Source organism: Rhinopithecus bieti, unplaced genomic scaffold, assembly GCF_001698545.2.
Source record: "Rhinopithecus bieti isolate Rb0 unplaced genomic scaffold, ASM169854v2 scaffold_14232, whole genome shotgun sequence".
Taxonomy (NCBI): Eukaryota; Metazoa; Chordata; class Mammalia; order Primates; family Cercopithecidae; genus Rhinopithecus; species Rhinopithecus bieti.
Genome location: NW_016807906.1, coordinates 1,410,060 through 1,426,817, shown reverse-complemented (window position 1 = coordinate 1,426,817; position 16,758 = coordinate 1,410,060). Strand labels below are relative to the sequence as shown.

The 16,758-nt window shown below is 39.6% G+C and overlaps 1 pseudogene; it reads left to right on the top strand.

Annotated features, from left to right (window-relative positions):
• LOC108537015 (snRNA-activating protein complex subunit 5 pseudogene) overlaps positions 1-14,724 on the top strand; it is a 111,043-nt pseudogene extending 96,319 nt beyond the window's left edge.
• Positions 14,725-16,758: the final 2,034 nt, after the last annotated feature.

The following is a 16,758-nucleotide window of genomic DNA, read 5'->3' as shown; positions in this document are numbered from 1 at the left end:
ATTCTATAACATTCAGCATGTGACAAAGGAATTACAGAAAAGACTAGTCAAATTTGGAGCCATGCAATTAATGAAATCCGTATGTTTGAAGAATCATTTTATATAACCCCATGATTTTGATATTTCCTAGAACATCTTAGATTGAGGTCATTGTGCATTATTAACAGAGTCCTGGTTAATAATGTACAATGACCTTAATTCAACATGTTTTCAGTGAATGACTGACCTTCATGCTTATAACATCCTGACTATGCTTACAAATATTTTTCTAAATCGCTGGTCTGTTTGCAGATGCATTATCAGTGGCATGCAAAAAATAAGATTATGCCTCTTTTAGGATTCTCTTTCTTGTAAAGTCCCATCATTGCTGCATTAAGATAGGTATGGGAAAGTGTAGGCAAAGTCACATATAGTGACATGCATGCATTGGATAAAAATTATAAACTCTAGCCACCTGACTCTTTCACTCAAAAACATAATGTGGCTCTCCTTTATATCTTTTTTTAGTGATTTGCATAGCTTTCCATTGTATGTATGTGCTATAATTTATTTTAATAAACCTCCACTAGTTGACAGCTGGATTGTTTCCTAGTTTGTAATTCATAAACCATGATACAATTAACACCCAGGGAAACATGTCTTTGTGTACTTTGACAAATATTTCTATAGAATAAGTTCCTAGAAGGAGAATTTCTGGTTCAAAGGAAATGTACACTTAAGCTATGATTGGTATTGCTAAAAAATTATTTGTTTCAAAATTCTTGCCAATTCTGAGAATCAGCAGTTTCAATTTTGCCAATTTGATGTGTCAAAACCTTATTGCTGTTTTGATTTGCATTTATTTGATTAGTAAAGAGTCTGAATATCTTTTCATATATTTACTAGCCATTTTTATTTCCTCATTTGAAACTGCCTATTCACGAGCTGTGTTCATGGTTGTGTTGGACTGTTCTTTTTCTTGTTAAGTTATACAAGCTCCTTGTGTATTACAGGAAAAAACCCCCCTATTTTAGTACATATGTTGTGTCCATTCTCATACTAATTACATATTGATTACAGCAAATTATTTTTCTATTGTACACTATTATTAAAGTTGCCCTCACTTTGATTCTCTGGCAAGTTCTATAAATTTTATGAGCAATTTTATTACAGACATTTGTTTAAATATCATTATCAAAAAAGAGTGAGAAACATTGCCTAAATATAGGAAAAATGAAGAAATATACAGAACTTTTAAACTAAACCTACAAGGTTTAATGTCTATAAAGATAAAACCTTTTATTTTTCCAGAAGATTCTTGAAGTCTGGAAATTCTTGGAGATGAAAAGTCTTGCATTACTCATGGTGACACTTCAGCTATGAGAGAGAGACCAATCTGTATCCCCTTAGAACACAGCATTATCAACTCCAGCAGGAGTAGAGTGTAGGAGTAGAGTGTATTGTAGAAAGAACGTGGGTCATTTAGACATTCTAGTTCATCATTCGTCACCATGTGCCCTGGTTTACCAGAGCATCCACTTCCTTTTCTGTGAAGTGCATGCAATTATACCTGACCTGAATGTAGGGTTACTGTGGTCATTAAATGAGGTTCACTATGTAAAATGTCTATACATAGTAGATGCTCAGCAAACACTCCTGTTCCCAATCCCGCAAGTTATTTCATGAAAAAATTGTACCTATAGCTACTCAACTATGACAGGAACATTTAAAATGTAAAATCACCAAGCCAGTAAATATAAAGGTTCGGCTCCTTCTTGAAATACTCAGTTGCTGAGGCTTCTCACAAGTAAGTCAAGATACACTTGATTTTCTAGAATGAGGTAGAAACTATATTCTCTTCAATATGGCTCATAGCCTCTGTACATTTTGAATATCTAATATTAATGTTAATGTTAGTTTAAATATCTAATCTAATGTTTAAATATCTAGCTGATGCTTACTAGGGAAAGCAAGTGCTGCATGACAAATGTTAGGTTCCATAAGCCATGTGAGTAAACTGAGAATCTGGTCATAGTCCAAGAAGTGGATCAGGTATTTGACTTGGTGTATGACTGATTCCTTATACGTCTACTTTGGGTATATGACTGATTCCTTACATGTCTGCTTTGGCAGGGAAGATCTCAAATACTTTTAGACAATAGTCTTCTTGGGGAGAAAAGTATGGCACCTGCAATTAGTCATGTTGATAGTACACATTCTTGATCTCACATGAGGAAAAGGGCACTTCAACTCTGTGGTCTTTCTCCCTCCAAAACCATAGCCCCCATCTACTCATGAGGAAAACTTTAGACAAATCCCAACTGAGGGGCATTCTACACAATACCTGACCAGTGCTTCTCGAAACTGTCAGGGTCATCAAAACTAAGAAAGTCCAAGAAACTCTCCTCCGAGGAGCCTGAGGAGATTCAGTGACTAAACAAAATGTGGTAGCCTGGATGGGGTTGTGGGACCCAAAAAGGACATTAGGCAAAACCTTAGGAAATCTGAATAAAGTACGACTTCAGTTAATACTAATGGATTACTATTGGTTTGTTAATTATAACAGAAGTACTGGACCAATGTAAGATGTTAATAATAGGGAAACTGGGTATGTGGGCATATGGGAACTCTCTGTTCTGCCTTCACAATTTTCCTATAAATCTAAAACTGTTCTGAAATGAAGAGTTTATTTTTTAAAAAAATAGCTCCTTGCCTCCCCATCTATTCCACTGTCATTTAGTACATCAAAAAAGCCAAAAATAAAAGTTCCCCAATACTTCTGGAAAAATAGTGTGCTTTCAAAGAGGTTAAAGTCTCAATGTCGCATATCAGCATTTAATTTTCTCCAAATGTGTCTCAGATACAGATCTCTTCTTGTCTGGGTTGCCCACTGTTTTGGGGGCCTATGTCAAGCTGGGACACTAGTGGATGCTCGATAAATAATTAAGAATTGGTAGAGTGATGCGAGAATTAGGTCTTTGGTAAGTAAATTCTGAATTCTGGCCAAACCAGTCCATGTCATGATGTGGCTCTATTTTACAAGAAGCCAGCCTGCAGACCAGCTGTGGGACAACACCCAGGGTTGGCTTGCGTGCCTGTGCACAGCCACTCTCCTCACGTTCAGTTCTCACACAGCAACACATCAGTTCTGGACAGAGGGTTAAAAACTGAGAGTTGATCCTTGCACAGTGTCCCTGGCAGACCCCTTCTCCCCAAATTGTGGTTGGGTACTACATGGTCTTAAATACAACCAGTTCAGGCAGAAATCACTGATACAACATTTAAACAAACAAACAAACAAAAACACATCATTTCTTAGTCAGAGTGTTAGGAATTTCCCAGTATTTTATTTAAACTAATGAACCAAAGCATTTATCAGACTGAGTAATTGACTAATGCAAATTTGCATGTTCAAATGGATGCCTATTCCGTGTCAATTTGGCATGTTCTTCATCTACACACTCCAGAGTGCTGTACTATTTGCAGAGCATGTGGAATATAGAGAAATCTCAAGTTCATTTCTCATGTGTGTGTGAGCGTGCTGATGTGTGCATGTGTTCGTGTAATGTTGGTTACTAATAAATTTCAGCCAGAGGAAGGAAAGGAGTGAAATATCTTATATTTAGCAGCCTTTCCAATCGATTTTAAATGAAATTGTTGCTTAGCGTTTTCTTTATGTCAATAATGAAAAATGGTGGGGGTGACGAATGAGTCTTGACTTTCCACGTCCCAAGGATGGTAACAGAAGGCACTCAGCAGGTCTGCCCACTCCTGTTGTTAATTAAAGTATTTTCACATTCTCCAGGGTGTAATGCACTCTGGGCACTGAGCCCCAGAGAGACTTGTGCAGTCTAATAATCACACATTCGAATAAATGCAGTAGGGGTCCACCAGGGAACAGATCGCTTCTCCACCCTCATTAATGTCCGCAACACTCTGGAAATATCTGAAATGCACTGGCTCCATTTCTTATGAATAATAAATATTAGTCAGGCTCCTAGTTGCTCAGTGGCTCAAGGCAAGGCAGACACCCACCTGCTCAGCAGTGACATTTGCAGCTCAGAGCTTGCTTTATTGCATTCACCAAGTGGTTCTTGCCAAAGCAGATTTCCTTGGATTTGTTACACCCTTTGTCTGGATTGCACTGTAATTCTCATTTGTTGGCACTGTTGAGGCATTTGTCTGTGTATGAAATATGAAGAGTTTTACAAAGCTGATTTTGAACTGTCAGAAGGTATATCTGCACACCCCGAAATCGTCTTGAGGACCTCGAACCTCAGAAAAACAGGACACACTTTAAATACTTGACATCCTTCCAAACTGCTGCTAAACTAAATTGAACGTACGCCTCCTGAATACTTCAAATTTTAGTTGAAAGAAAGTTAGGGCAATTTTACTTCAGAGAAGCATATAAGTCCAAAAACTCAGGGTAGGAACTAGCTGATGGAAATAACACTAGGGATGTAGAAGATCTGGACTCCTATTTCAGTTGTAATAATACAAACACAACACAGCTTGATGAGAATAACAGGTTACATTTTATTGTATATTGTATTTCACAAAGGGCTACCTATGTATATAAACCACATTTAATCCTCACAACAGCTTATATGAAAGATAAGGTTATTTTTCAAAAAATAACAAAATTAAACTTTAGTGAGGTTAAAGGATTAGCCCAGACCACACAGTACCTGGCAGAGTTTGCCCTTAAACCCAGGTCTTCTTACTCCAAGGATTTTCACTGTTAAAACAGTGCTTTATATCGGATGGCAATTTATATATTTCAGCCTTTTGCCTCAGGGAATGTTGACACTCCATCTTTGTTTTGTAAAGAAATCTGTATTATATCTGTGGCACAGAAAGATTTAACATTCTTTGATGTGTATTTGGTTGGCTGCAAAATAGCCTGGCTGCTCTAAACTAAAAAGGAAGTTAGCAAGATATCGAAATTGGCTGTCATTCATTTAGCAGTAGCTTGAGTTGAATTAATTAGCAATAGCTGAGATGGTCATAGTGCTATGACATTCCTTAATACATGAAAGACCATCAGCTTAGGATCAAGCAGATAGATACAGAAGAAGAGGAGGAGGAAGAGGTTCCTGCTCCTTTTCCTCCCATTCTTCCTTCTAAAACAGGTATAGTTGGGAAATGTGATCCTGACAATTTATGTAATATTTTGTACTCTATAAGGCACTTTTGTGGTTGGTGTTATTATTTAAGTCTCTCAAAAGCCATCATCAATAGGTAGATATCATCACAATTTATGGGCAAAACTGAACCACTTGAAAAAGTCTTACTTCCTTTCTCCTTTCCCTACAAGTCTACTGACTTGTCTGAGGGCAAATGTTTAGTGTTCAAGGTACGCTTTGAAATCAGCACTTTTTTCCCAGTCTCTCCAATTTTTCACTAACACTTCCTTCTTCTTTATTAACACTACCTTCTCACTCATGGCTGTGCAGAGACTCCCTAAATTATACTCATATCTTGAGTGCACAAAAACATTAGTTTATAATACTCATCAGGGAAACACAGATGCAAAGAATATTGTACTCATCTGTCAGTAGAGCAAAGTGGCCTCCATGTACCTCTCTGCTGTCCCTGCCTTCTTGCTAGGGTTGCCAGATAAAATACCAGAAGCTCACTTAAATTTGAGTGATTGTTTTAGTATAAATATGTTCCACGGTATATGTGGGACATACATATGTCTTGACATATATACATATGTATTGACAATTGTCAATAACTTGACAATTATTTATTGCTTATCTGAAATGTAAAGCATTGGGGTCTGTAGTACAATGGTGAGCACTCTCGACTCTGAAATTTGACTTTAACTTCCTGAATTTATATTCGCTAACTTGGGCAGCCCCATGGGGGTATGGGCTCTGCTTACCTCTGGGCTACTCTGGACACCAGTGTCATTTCTCTTTACATCTTTCTGGGAGATCATGGGCATTGTCAAATATCATCAGAACAATGACTCTTTTTGAAATATGCCAGGAGACACTGTGGAGGAAAGAGTTTATAAACTGTAAAAGCCTTCCCAGGGCTGTGTGTCACCTCATTTCCATGGTGGCATTTTAGCTCCATAAGGCTCATTCAGAGAAGGAGGGTGATGAGGGCACCAGCTCTCAACCTGTCTTCAGTTTCAAAATCTCATTCTCACTCGTCTCAAAGTGTCCTTAAGATACTCCACAAGCAAATGCTATTGCTATGAGAAAATAGTCAAACCCTTGAATCACTGAATATCTCTGACTGCAATCTACATTCAAATAATGTTAAGTAAGAAGCAGTGTCAATGGAGAAGTTAACACGAGTAAAACTCCCTAAAAAAGAACAAAATAAATAAAAGCAGATAAAAATAGCCCAAAAGGTCAGTGATGGTCAGTAATAACTAGTTGATAAATAGGCTTAATGAGGTGACGTCTAGAATTTTATAACAGGTAAATAATGAGACATTTATACCCATAAGTTAGACAGACAGACACATACACACATACACATTTGTTCTTTGTATTATCTGGTAGCATGTTTTTTAAAAAAAATCTGGATTTAGATTATTTCTATTTTCATCTCTAGTAAATAAATACATAGCTTAAATAATATCTTGTGAAAGAAGATTTCTTCTGACTTTTCACACCGTTTAATATGAAATTACACCACAGTTAACATTTCTTTGCAGTGTTGACAAATTCATTCTCCACAACTCTCCTCATCCAAAGTCTGAGGCCTTGCAAAGCTGAATGTGACTGGTCAGAGGTGTAGATGCATATCCCTCAAATCATTTTAGAGAGTTTGTGGCCTAGAAAAATGCCCAGGGAAAATTTTTATGTACTACCAAACTGGCCAACTAAGCCTTACTAAATTCTCCCTCACAGGTCCCCTCTCAGGTGACAGTGAGCATGGATAGGGTGCTGGAATGGAACATGACTACAAGATCAGGAGCCAGAGGGGCAGTCTGAACCCTGCTTCATTACATGCTAGTTGTGCACCCTGGAGCATGTTACCCAACCTGCCCAGGCACGGTTTCCCCATCTGTAAAGTGGGAGTGGCAGTGGGGGGAAGCAGCTGTAGCATTGGGTTGTTTTGAAGGTTAAGTTAAATGAGTTATCATTTATAAAGGGCTTGGGACAGTGTACATAGAAATTGTTATGTAAGTGTTAATTAAATAAAAGATACATGTGCATATATGCACATACCTATATCTGTGTAATATATATTAAAATATATTATAAAATATTATATTATTATATCTATAAAATATATGTAGTTACCCCAAATATATTTGAACTATCCATACATTTACATCGTTCTATTATTGTGTGACAGTTTTCATTCATAGTTATATACTACATGTATACAGTATATATATATATATATATCATATATATATATATAGTATATATTTTTTTTTTTTTTTTTTCTTTTAATGAAGCCCAGAACCCAGTGTAACAAGGCAGTCCTGCATTCCTCAGGCATTTTTGGCTCAGTGAGCACCTTCAAGGAAGTCCTTCTCAGCACCTGGAGGACAGAGAGAGAGATAAGGAAAAATCCCCTGAGGGGCAAACCGTGCCTGAAGGTGAGGCCTGAACGCCCCACACTTTCGAAGGACGTGGCATTTGCACCAACAGGGCACTGTGCCTCCCTCACAGGCTGGTGCACCCTGATAGGTCTCAGGACGCCCCACTCAGAGTGAACACAGACTGTGTGCTGGCACTCCTCTCCTTTCCCAGCAAATGAGCAGGTTCCACAGCTTCTGCCAGGGATCTGCTCACATCAGGGGCCGCAGGCAACCCCTTCGATGCTGAAAATTCTGGAGACTCCCACAGTCTCCAGCCTGTAGGTCCTTCTGTCACTGACAGGAAGAGACTCCACTCGCTGCTCAGACACCTGTGCAGAAATGAAGTCACAGGGTCACTTACGTGAGAAAGTAGTCATGGACTGCCGCTGCTGCCTGGGGTTACTGTGCACGGTGTGTGCGCGCGTGTGTGTGTGTCATAATGGTACATTCAGTGAAGGCAATAGAAATGCACAGAAACAGAAGAGAAGCAATGATGACAGGAAGCGCCAGTAACCCAGATGAACCAAATTACTAAAATGGACTGTATCCTCTTCTTTACCTTACAGGTGTGCATGGTATGTGTGTGCAGGAAATGTGTGGTGTGTGTGGTGTGGTGGTGTTTGGTGGATATGTACGTGATATGCATGGTGTGACATGTGCATGTAGTGTGTATGTGTGGTCTGTGGTGTGACATGTACCTGTGGTGTGTATGTGTGGTGTGTGTGGTATGGTGGCATGAGTGGCATGATGTATACGTGTGGTTTGTGTGTGTAGTGTGTGTTGTGTGCATGGTGTGATGTGTATGTGTGGTGGATATGTGTAGTGTGTCTGGCGTGCATGTGTTTCATTTGCAGGTTATTTCTTTGTTTTTGTTTTTTGAGACAGGGTCTCTCTCTCTCACCCAGGGTGGAGTACAGTGCTGCAGTCTTGGCTCACTGCAACCTCCGCCTCCTGGGTTCAAGCAATTCTCCCACCTCAGCCTCCTGAGTAGCTGGGACTACAGGCACCTGCCACCATGCCTGGCTAATATTTTTTGTAGTTCTTGGTACAGACAGGGTTTCACCACATTGGCCAGAATGTTCTTGAACTCCTGACCTCAAGTAATCCATCCACCTCTGCCTCCCAAAGTGCTGGGATTGGAAGTGTGAGCTACCGCGCCCAGCCTCTGCAGGTTATTTCTGTGCGTTTCTCCTCCATATGCATCTGACCTTCACCTAGCTGAGGTTTTAGTTTGTAGAGGCATCTCCCACATTCCTCTTAAACATCTAGTGGAATCAGGAGGGTATTGCTGCATTTTCCCATCAGTTTTGGGGAGCCCCCTACTGCACGGATAAGTAGGCTTTAGAGTATTCATCAGCATGTCTGCCATTTTCCTAATACCTGCTCAGCACAATGGCCAAGGGTTTAGTTTAAAAAGCTTTCAAAGCCTGGTGTGGTGGCTCACGCCTGTAATCCCAGTGACTCAGAGGCTAAAGCAGGAAGATTTCTTGAGGCCAGGAGTTAGAGGCCAGCCTGGGTACCAAAGTGAGACCCCCATCTCCCAAAAATAAAAAGCTTAGGTAGGGCAGGTGTGTGCCAGTAGTCCTGGCTCCCCAGCTACTTGGGAGGCTAAGGAGGGAAGATTGCTTGAGCCCAGGTGATAGAGGCTGCAGTGAGCCATGACCATGCCACTGCACTCCAGCCTGGGTAACAAAAAAAGCATCCCAATACCCCTGCAAAAATAAAAAATAAAATAAAAGTATTCAGTATTCTCTCAGAGCAAACAGGATCCACAGTCACAGTTTTGCTGGGAGATAAATGAGCAGTTGCAATGCTTTGACTCTCCTGCAAAACCTGGGAACGGGTCAAACATTTCCCTACCCACTGAAAGAACCAGTAGCAGGAAATTATCTTAAAGGTAGGTGAATGGCTTTCTTTGCAAGTTGAAGAAAACCTCCTATTATCAATGATGGCAGACAGGTTAAAACGGTTTCCTCTCAAATGCTTGGATAACTTAAACAGAACTGATGAGGACAACTTTCAGTATACCCAGTTCACAAAGACTGAGTAATTCCAGCATTTAAATTTCTCAGGTTAGAAGTGTGCTCTCAGTTGGTAGACTAAAAGGTACAGGCAATTCTGACTAATCCGTACATTTAACCAGATAAGGATGGCAAACTCCATGCCTGCTTTATAGAACTTCCATGCTTCTCTCTCTTCTCCCCTGCCTCCCCTGGAGTTAAGCACGAGCTGTCCTAAGTTGTACTCCTCCTCATCTTTCCCGTTTTTGTGTTGTTTTGGGTTTTGGTTCTTTTTTGTTGTTGTTGTTGTTTTTGAGACGGAGTCTCACATTGTTCCCCCTGCCTGGAGTGTGGTGGTGCGATCTCGGCTCACTACAACCTCCACCTCCCAGGTTCAAGCAATTCTCCTGCCTCAGCCTTCCAAGTAGCTGGGATTACAGGCACCCACCACCATGCCCAGCTAACTTTTTTATATTTTTAGTAGAGATGGGGTTTCACTATACTGGCCAGGCTGGTCTCGAACTCCTGACCTCGTGATCCGCCCGCCTTGGCCTCCCAAAGGGCTGTGATTTCCAACATGAGCCACTGCGCCCGGCCAGCTTCCCCTTTGTTCACAGTGCACAGCCACTGCCCCAATCTTATAACGGGACTGTGCAGCCATTCCTCTTTCGAGTGCAGCTTCAGAGATTTTCTTTGTAGGGTTTTCACTTTCTTCTCAGGGACTTGATCAGGCTAAAAAAATACATGCCGACAGCATTCGGGAAAATCCCCTGGGTCACAGCCACCTCTGCACCCATTTTCTTGGGACAGATGGTATTTTGTGACAGCTGCCAGATTTACCAAGACCTAAGTTCAGGAAAAGATTCAAGTAAAGGCAGAAAGCTTACTAGGGAGACGGATAATGTCACAGGCTTTAGTTCTCTTTTGATTTCACTGCAGATTGCTTTGATTTGCTAGCTATTTGTCCCTCCCATGTCCCATCTATTTCTATACGTATGCTCTTGAGGAAAGGTCTTTGAAAAAATTTCATCGATGGATTTTTTACTGGGGGTAATTTTCTTCATCATGTTTACTGTACATTTCTACTTTAGCTACTTGATTTGCTGTTCTTCAGATCAATCCTAGCAGTTTTTTACTTCTGGGAGTGAATCATCACTTCATCTTAATTTTGGCTTTTTTTTTTTCAAATGAAAAGTATTCTGAAATATCCGTCAACTATCACAATCATTTCTCATCCTGACCATTTATTCTTCTGGGAGAATCTGTAATCATAACCCTCTAATCTCAAATCATAACCATGTGACATTGCCTCCTTAAAGCCACATAGGATTAGACCCGGATGGACAACTGTTCTGAAGCACTTCTAGACATGTTGTGGTCACTGAAATCCTTTTATGAAAGTATGGGTGGAATCAATTCAATAGAAACTGAGATAAAATGAGTACCAGCAGTTGATAGTGAAGGCTGGACCTGCCATGCCATTTAGACTTGAAAACTGGGAACACTATTTGGATTCATATGTCAGCAAAGCGGGTAGGGAGAAGAAACTGGTGGGTGTGAGACAAAAGAAAGTAGAGGTGCAGGAGGTGGTCTAGGCCCTGAGATAACGTATGAGTGAAGGCACTCAGTTCTTGATGTTTTCATTCTAGTCCAGATGAGACTGCATATGTATAATTTCATTCTCATCCATGAGATTGCCCTTGAGAGCCTTAAAATAGGTCTTCCTCTCCTGTGACTGTCTTTGTACAACTGCAATTCTCAAGAACACATACTTCATGTCTAAGACCACTGGTTTCATTCTAGTATCAATTCTTTCCTTTATCATGGGTAACAGAACTCTGATTTTTAACCAGCTCACTAGGCTTGGTATATAGATTGATTTTCCTATTTTTCCCTTGTAGCTAGGAGGGATCAGGGGACTGAATTGGTAAAACAAGGATTTTTTTTTTTCCAAAATATATAATCATAGTACAAACAGTAAACTCAGAAAATGAATGTTGCTACAATTCTATTATCTAATCCATAGATCTTATCTGGATTTTGCCAGTTATCCCAGTAATATATTTTAGGACCAGAGAAAATCCTGAAAGAGGTATTAAGTCATCTGTCTTTTTAGTCCCCTTAAGCCTGAAACAGTTGTTTCTCAGTCTTTGCTTGATTTTTATAACTTGACGTTTTTGGAGGCTAGGCTAGATATTTTGTAGAATGTCCTCCCATTTGGGTTTGTTTGATGTTTCCTCACAGTGAGAATCAGGTTGGGACAGCAATAGCATAAAAGAGGTGTTGCATTCTCCCTAGCCCATTATATTTGGAGGCAGAGGATTTGATTTGTCCCATTACTGGACTTTGACCACTTGGTGAAGGAGGTGTCTGCCAGGTTTCTTCACTATATAGTTACTATTTTTCTATTTTTATTGTTGTAGAGCTACTGTTATTAGGGGATTGTCTGTACAGCTGTTCTTTGTTGGATGACCAACAGATAATAAGGACAGGATCATGCAAAGATAATTTGCTCTATCTTCCATCATTTTGATGAACTGGCTGAGTGATCATTTCAAGACCTTGACAACTTTATTAAATAGTCCTTTTCTAACTGTGTTGGCAGTAATAAAACAAGCAAGGGGCCAAAAGACCTTTGCTAAGAAGCTCTTTCTTTATACAAAATCAACTCGAAGCTAATGGTATATTCAGTGAAGGCAATAGAAATGCATAGAAACAGAAGAGAAGCAATGATGAGAGGAAGCTCCAGTAACCCAGAAGAACCAAATTATGAATATGGACTGTATCCACTTCTTTTTTTTTTTTTATTATACTTTAAGTTCTAGGGTACATGTGCATAACGTTGCCGGTTTGGTTACATATGTATGTTTGTGCCATGTTGGTGTGTGCACCATCAACTCGTCAGACCCATCATCTCATTTATTATCAGTATAACTCCAGTGCAATCCTCCCTCCCCCTCCCCATGATAGGCCCCGTGTGTGATGTTCCCCTTCCCGAGTTCCAAGTGAATTCTCTTGTTCAGTTCCACCTATGAGTGGAACATGCGGGTTTGGTTTTCTCTTCTCGTGACAGTTTGCAATTTCCTCAAGGATCTAGAACTAGATTACATCTGACCCAGCATCACTACTGGGTAATTACCCAAAGGTTATAAATTGATTTACTACAAAACACATGCACATGTATGTTTATTGCGACTATTCACATACAAAGACTTGGAATCAACCCAAATGTCCACTCTGTGACAGGACTGGATTAAGAAAATGTGGCAATATACACCATGGAATACTATGCAGCCTAAAAAGGTATGGTTTGCGTCTTTGTAGGGACATGGATGCCCTGTATGCCACTTCTTTACTTACAGTGTCTTTTAACACCACGAGGTTTTTGATGTGGTTTACTGTTACAAGTGGTTGGGAAATACTTGGAGGACTCAATATCATAGCCGAGTAATGCATTATTATATTTAACTCTGTCTCTTTCAGGTTGAACATTTAGCCATGACGGTGTGAGGTTTTTGAGGGTGAAAGATTACATATTATCCAGCTCCTGACTCCTTAAAAAAAAAAAACAAAAAAAAAAATTCAATTGTTGACCTAAAATGGGCAGAGTCATGAGAAGCAGTGCCCGAAGGTATTTAGGTAATTTTGTTTTAAAGTCTTTATCTCAGTTGGAATTGAGATAGACGCAAATAAGAATTATCACCCTATTTCTAATTCAGCAGAAGTAACTCTTGTGGTAAAGCTTGAGATAAAATAATGAGATCCACGCAGCAGGTTTGTTTAACAGACTTCCTCTAGCATTAAGGTGCATAGCCTTTCACAGTCTGCAGAATTTTCCGCTTATTCGATAGTTTGAAGATGATGAAAGATTAAAAGTTCAGTGAAAATGCCCAATTCGCAAATTTCATAAACCTAATGGAAGCAAGTGCAAAGTTTGCCTCAGAAACAATAGGGTGATACAATCCATGTGTCACAATAAGTGGACAAGAACTGTGATTGCAAAGTCCACTTTGTGTTAGAATAAGGTGGATTTGGAGCCATTTTAAGGATATATCTCAAAATGATGAGATACATCCTCAAATGGTGAGATTGTGGTGGATGTATCCACTACAATATACACACTTATTTCCCTGGAATGATCTTGCAAGATCAATATGGAATCTTGAACAATACCTTTCAAAAGGTATACTGAGTTAGCCAATGTGTACTTCATTTTTTACAGTCTTTTCAACATCAGAGCCATTTAAAAAAATTATTACATTCATTTCTTACAATCAATTACTGGAAGCAAAATGTGCTGAACAGTAAATGGGCAAGGATAACTATAATAATTTTAAAAGACAAGAACAATGAGAGAGAACTGCTCTGATATAGACAGATAGATATACCTATATCTATATATACATATTCATTCTACAGTAATTGAACATAGATGGTGGCATGGGAATATGCCAATAGATCAGTGGAAAAGCATATTGGACAGAGCCACAGACATGTATCTGTATGGAAATTTGGTGTATGAGAAAATTGGCATTTCAAATCAGCAGAGAAAAAAGAAATATTCAACAAACTATGTTGGGACACTTGGCAATACATCTGAGGGAAAATATTAAATTTTATCTTTATTTTATTGTAACATAAATTTCAGATGCAAAATCGACAAGCTAAACAAAATTTATCAAATATTAGAATAAAACGTAAGGGGAATTTTTGTAATTGAGGAAAGCCTTTTAGAAAAAATAAGGGATTTGCAGATTTTGAGCTCATAAAGTTATTGTTTTCTCTATTAAAAAGACATAAAAAATTAAATGAACAAATCTAATTATATAAAAATATTTGCAGCAGTGGGCCATGTGGCGGGCAGCAGTGTCACCAGGAAACATGCTGAGCTGGGTCAGGAACTGCACAAGGAGGAGGAGACACTGCTCCCGTTGAAGGCAACCCTTGCACGACCTGGTGAATCACATCAAGGTTGAAACATTGGCCGTCCAATCAATGATTAGTTCTAGGAGAGGGGATGAGGTGCTGTCTTCTCCAACATCTCCAACTGCGCCTGAACAGTCACTTGTCATGTCGGTGCATATAGACAATGAAGCATCAGTCAATCAAACTACACTGGAGTGGAGCACAAAGAGTCCTGTGACGGAAGAAGAAGAGGAAGAGAAAGAAGAATCAGATTCCTAAAGGAGGGAAAAAGCCAGGGTTCCTTACACAAATTAAATTTCTAAGTCTCAGGCTCTTTCTCTCCAAGGAAATTATCTTGCCATGAGCCCTAGGGCCTGCTTGAATGCAGAGCAAGAACTAGGAGGATGTGTAGTTGCACAATTGCACCATCAATAACTCAATCTTCAGAACGTTATGACATACAGAAAATCAAAGATGCTGTGTCTTAGCATTGAGCAATATGGGTGGTGCTATGCCTGTAGTCTGGTCAAATTCAGTAACTGTTCAAAACAAAATCTCTCCTGGGATACTATTGAGAAAATCTGGCATTTGCAAAAAGGGTAGAGTTTAAATATGAGCCAGTCTTTCCAATCAACAATACCTATTTTAAGAAAACCAACTAACAGCTGTTTGCATGCCATTGAATCCTTGTGAGCAGTTAGGCCATAGTCTAGGTCAGAAAGATGACATGGGGAAGGACTGAGGGCCATCTAAGAACAAAAGCTGTTGCTACTTCTCAGAGGCATTGAGACACACTGCATGCTGTAGACTGCTTTGTGTAGCTGTTATCACATCTTGCTTGAGATGTCACTGGTAGAATGTTCTTAGAAATAAATTATAGATAAATAGCCATCATGGAGTTTGCTGGTTTCTAATAGCAAAAGAGAAAAGAAGCAGTTCTGGCCTGGCACGGTGGTTCACACCTGTAATCCCAGCACTTTGGGAGGCTGAGGTGGGTGGATCACTTGAGGTCAGGAGCTTGAGACCAACCTGGCACATGGTGAAACCACTGTCCTCTACTAAAAAATACAAAAATTAGCTTGGGCATGGAGGCATGTGTCTGCAATCCCAGCTACTCAGGAGGCGAGCAGGAGAATCACTTGAGCCTGGGAGGTGGGAGGTTGCAGTGAGCTGAGATTCTGCCCAGTGCACTCCAGCCTGGGCAACAGAGTGAGACTCCATCTCAAAAAAAAAAAAAAAAAAAGGAAGCAGTTCCTCCTGTGATGAAAAGATACAACAGGAGAGTCTGAAATTCATTTCTGGCCCTTAGAGAAGAAGTGTGCCTGCTTGGAAGCCTGGATTTTTATATCAGACATGACAGCCACAGAATAAGAGTTGTTGATACTTCGGATATGAAGTAGAGAGTCATTTCTGCATACTGTCCCTTTTCCACTGACTATACAGTGAAATAAGTAGTTGCTTAATATTACAAAATTAATTTTCCCTGCCCAAGCCACAGTGAAAGCCAAACAAAATACAAATAACCCTCTCAAGCAGAATTTATGTAATGGTTCCCAGAGAAACATGGATACCCTTTTTTGTTAATCAGCATTTCATTAAAGTTATGTTGAGCTACTCTTAGAGAAAACAGACAAAAACATTGCAGCATATGTAACAGTTAAGGAATTAATAACTGCAATATATAAAGAGTAACACTAGTTAATTAGTAAAAACAAATGACCAATAATGCATGGACAAAGAATAAGAAATTCACAGAAGAAATACAGGTATTAGTCAGAAGCAAGGGCTCACTCCTGTAATCCCAGCACTTTGGGAGGCCAAGGCGGGCAGATCACCTGAGGCCAGGAGCTCGAGACCAGCCTGGCCAACATGGTGAAACCCCGTCTCCACAGAAAAATACAAAAATTAGCCGGGTATGGTGGTGGTCACCTGTAATCCCAGCTACTCAGGAAACTGAGACAGGAGAATCGCTTGAACCCGGGAGGTGGAGGTTGCAGTGAGCTGAGATCGGGCCATTGCACTCCAGCTTGGGCAGGAAGGGTGAAACTCCATCTCAAAAACAAAAGAAAAAAGAAATGCAGTTATCTAATTAAATACATTAACATTTGCTTAGCTTCACTAGTGCTAAGGAAAATTAAAGCAATGAGATATGATTTTTACAAAAATGGATATGATTTAAAATCAATTTTGTCAGATAGTATGTTCTGATGAAACTGTGGGGATACCAGTATTCTCATACATGCTTGTTGGTGCGTAAACCAATGTGACTATCTTCATAGGCATTTTGGCAATATCTATTAAAGTAAGAAATAT